This window comes from Plecotus auritus, assembly GCF_963455305.1.
Source record: "Plecotus auritus genome assembly, chromosome: 1".
Lineage (NCBI taxonomy): Eukaryota > Metazoa > Chordata > Mammalia > Chiroptera > Vespertilionidae > Plecotus > Plecotus auritus.
Window position 1 is genome coordinate 108,971,983 of NC_137770.1, and position 4,354 is coordinate 108,976,336.

Sequence of the window (4,354 nt, forward strand, 5' to 3'; positions counted from 1 at the left end):
AGGGAGAACATCTCATAGAAAACCATTCCAAGAATAAGACCCTTAAAGGCTCTTGCCTGGGATCAGGAGGAAATGCTTAGTCCTCCTCCTGTGGGTAGGGCAGGTAACATGCTCACAGGTGACTCTTAATCAATCCCACTGAGCCTGGGCAGCTAAAACTGCTCCTTCAGAAAAGGCAGCAAGCTGTATCCAACCTGGACATGCATCAGGCCACCTAAGATGGAACTACAGTTGGAGGATATGGTAGAGACTGAGTAGTTTGGCTTTGAAGCAGAGATTAATTTACACTCATTGAGTGCCTGACGGTGAAATCTCTAAGAAGAAGGCCCACTAGCCTTAGCTCTGCTAGCCTTCCTGCCTCCACCCTAAAGACATTCTTTGGATGACACTGCAGGAAGGCCAGGAAACCTCAGGAGAGGGGCAGATGGAGGATATTTTCAGAGAACCTCAGACTGACCACAGCTAAAACAGAAAACTGAAAGCCAAACTTAGACAGCTCCTGAAATTGGCTGACCCAAAAGTACCTCCCAGGAGGCCTGAAATCAGCAGACAAAACAGTAAGCCTCAGACAATATAAACTGCCTAGAAAAACTTCCTATGACTGTCTTTTTAAAAAATGCTTTGTTTGTTTGTTTCTTCTTTTTTCAATATTTTTCTTATTTTTCTTCTTTATTACTTTGATATTATTATTATTAAGATTTTTGCTCATTTATCTCATTTCTTCTTATTGGCCTCCTTCCTTTTGTTAAGCACTTTTCCCTTTTTTATTTTCCATTATTTCTTTTGCTTTTCCTTTCTCTCTCTTCTTGTTACCTTTGCATAACATTGTTGCTTTCTTACTCTACCTTCTTGTCTTTTTTCACCATTTTCTTTTTCTTACTCTCTACTCTTATTCTTTCTCTCCATTCTTTCCTCTTAGAATCTTTTTCCTGCCCATTTTCTCTTCCAGTATCCTCTTTATTCTTTATTTCACTATTAACAATATTATCTTTTTCTCTCTTTATTTTTACTTTATTATTCATGTTTTCTCTTCTCTTTCCTAATTCTTTTTTCTTTTGTGGTGGTTTTTGCTATTGTTGTCAGGATCTTTTGTATGTTCCTGTTTGTTTCCTGTTTGTTTGTTGTTGTTGTTGTTGTTTTGGGGGGTGTTTGTTTTGGTTTGTAAGCACCTGTTTCAACAGCTCACATAACATGGTAATGGCTGAGCCTCACAGTTAGCTGGCCTGAGAGGAGAACCTACCCATAAACTTCATAATAACAATCAAGATCCAATTACAACGGGAGAACCCAAATAACCCTCAAAAGGGGCATGACTAGAGCATACAGCTCAGTAAATATAAGTAAACCACACCACTGGGTCCCATAGGACATTTACTGCAAAAGCCAACACTACAAATCCTGGGAGTCATAGAAAGTATATCTAATACAGAGATACAAACACAAAGAAACAACTAAAATGGGGAGACAAGAAACAACCCCCAAATTAAAAAATATGAAGAATCACCAAAAAGCACCTAAACAAGATGGAGATAAGCAAGTTATCAGATATAGGGTTCAGAGTAATGGTTATAAATATGTTCAAGTAACAGTGAAAACAAGAAACTTAATAGAACTAATAGTGGGAACTGCGAGGAATTTAGTGGAAGTTGCCTCAGCATGAAAAAATATAGAGAAATTATTACTAAGAAACAGGAATTAAAAGCAGGCTTGATGAAAAAGATGATCAAATAAGCAAATTAGAAGAGAAGGTAGAAAATAAACAATCAGAGCAGCAAAAAGTAAAAATACTTAAAAATCATGAGAATGGTTTAAGGGAACTATGAGACAACATGAAATAGAACAACATCTGTATCATAGAGGTACCAAAAGAAGAAGACAGGTAGTAAGGTATAGAGAAACTGTGTGAAGAAATAATGACAGAAAACTTCACTAAGCTGGTGAAGGAAAAAGCCAACAGAAACACTTCAGACAAAAAAGGAACAGTATGAAATATTTAAAGTAATGAAAATCTAGAATCTAAAACCAAGATTACTTTATCAGCAAGTCTATCATTCAAAAATATATAGGAGAGGCTTGAAGATGGTGGCTGATGGGATGGTAGGCTACAAGATAGTGTGTGAGTGAGAGAGTGAAAGGAGAGTGCATGGATGTGTAGGTAGTGTCTGTATTTGTGAGTGAGGGACAGTTATATTCCTCAGGACTGTTGGGGACTGGTGGACCAGGCTCCCCTGATGGGGCAGCATCTACTACTGCTGAAATCTCTCCTGGTGGTTGGCTCTATCACAGAGACCATGCGATCTTGAAGGGGAGAGCAGCTGTGATCAGAAGCCCAGCCTTACCTTTAACTGATGAGACCTCGGATACATCCAGGGACCCTACAACCACAATCCCCTGGGACCAGCTGCCTCAGCTACAAACCCACAAACACCAAGACAAGGTGGCAGCCTAATACCCAGTTGGGTCCTGCACCTTTTCACAGAGCAGATAGAAGGAACAGCTGAATCAAAAAACACCCACCCAGAACGGGCGAATTAAACACAGCTGGTGAGGCACTCAGTGAACAGAAAGGTCAGAGATCACTTGGAGAGAGTCAGTGCAGGAGAGAGAGAGCTGCATAACCAGACACCCTGGGAGGAGTGAACATGGGGAGACAAAGAAATAGGCCCCATATGAAGGAAAAGGAGTAATCACTGGAAAAGGAAATAGACAGAATGAAGGCAAGCAATTTGTCAGAGAAAGAATTCAGAGCGACTGAGAGCCCCACTCCCTTTCTCTGCCAAATCACCATGGTGGCTGGGACCCTGTACACATACCCTGAAAACTGGAGGGACTTCCAGGCTCTCATTGCTGTGCAGTACAGCGGGGCTCGGGTCCATGTACCCTCTGCACCACCCCACTTCCACTTGGCCAAACCAACCATACCCCTGAGTTTCTCCTCAAGTTTCCTGCAGGCAAGTTTCCAGCATTTGAAGGTGATGATGGATTCTGTGTGTTTGAGAGCAATGTCATTGCCTACTATGTGAGCAATGAGGACCTGCAGGGAAGTAGTCCAGAAGCAGCAGCCCAGGTGGGTGAGCTTTGCTGATAGTGACATAATACCCCCAGCCAGTACCTGGGTGTTCCCCACCTTGGGCATCATGCACTACAATAAGCAGGTCACAGAGACTACAAAGGAGGACATGATGTAAATACTAGGGTTGCTGGATGCTCACTTGAAGACAAGGACCTTTCTGGTGGGTGAACGTGTGACACTGGCTGACATCACAGTTTTCTGCACCCTGTTGTGGTTCTATAATCAGGTCCTGGAGCCGTCTTTCCACCAGGCCTTCCCCAACACCAACCATTGGTTCCTCACCTGCATTAACCAGCCTCAGTTCTGCGCTGTCTTGGGGGAGGTAAAGCTCTGTGAGAAGATGGCCCAGTTTGATGCTAAAAAGTTTGCAGAGAGCTAGGCTAAAAAGGACATACCCTGGAAAAAGAAAGGACCTCAGGAGGAGAAGACAAAGCCCCAGACCAAGCAGAAAGAGGAGAAAAAAAAGGCTGCTGCATCCACTCCTGAGGAGGAGATGGATGAGTATGAGCAGGCGCTGGTGGTGGAGCCTATGGCCAAGGAACCCTTTGCTCACCTGCCCAGGAGTACCTTTGTGTTGGATAAATTCAAGCGCAAGTACTGCAATGAGGACCTGCTGTCAGTGGCGCTGCCATATTTTTGGGAGCACTTTGATAAGGACAGCAGGTCCCTGAGGTACTCTGAGTACCGCTTCCCTGAAGAGCTCTCCCAGACGTTCATGATCTACAACCTCATCACTGAAATGTTCCAGTGGTTGGAAAAGCTGAGGAAGAACTCCTTTGCCAGTGCCATCCTCTTTGAAACCAACAGCAGCTTGATTTCTGGAGTCTGGGTCTTCCGAGGCCAGGAGCTTGCCTTTCCACTGAGTCCAGACTGCCAGATGGACTACAAGTTATACAAATGGTGGAAGCTAGATCCCAGCAGTGTGGAGACCCAGATGCTAGTGCAAGAGTACTTTTGCTGGGAGGGGGTCTTCCAGCACATGGGCAAAGCCTTCAATCAGGGCAAGATCTTCAAGTTAACATCTCTTGCCATCATCTAGCTGCCTGCACCCATCCTACAGAGAGCTGGAAGTCATTAAAAGAAAATGAGCATCAAAAAAAAATTCAGAGGAATGGTCATAAGGATGCTGAAAAGGGTTAAAGACAAATTCAACAATATGTGTAAGAATCAAGAGGAAATGAAGAAGAACCAAGAAGAAATAAAAAAGGACATCACTTCAATAAAGAACACAATAGAAAGCTTCAACAGTGGACTATAAGAAGTGGAGGACCACATCATTGA

The 4,354-nt window shown here is 43.1% G+C and overlaps 1 pseudogene across 1 annotated transcript; it reads left to right on the plus strand.

Annotated features, from left to right (window-relative positions):
- Positions 1-2,756: 2,756 nt before the first annotated feature.
- Positions 2,757-4,112, plus strand: LOC308240752 (elongation factor 1-gamma-like; annotated as a pseudogene). The gene has a single exon. The product of its transcript is annotated as an elongation factor 1-gamma-like (transcript).
- The last annotated feature ends 242 nt before the right edge of the window (positions 4,113-4,354 follow it).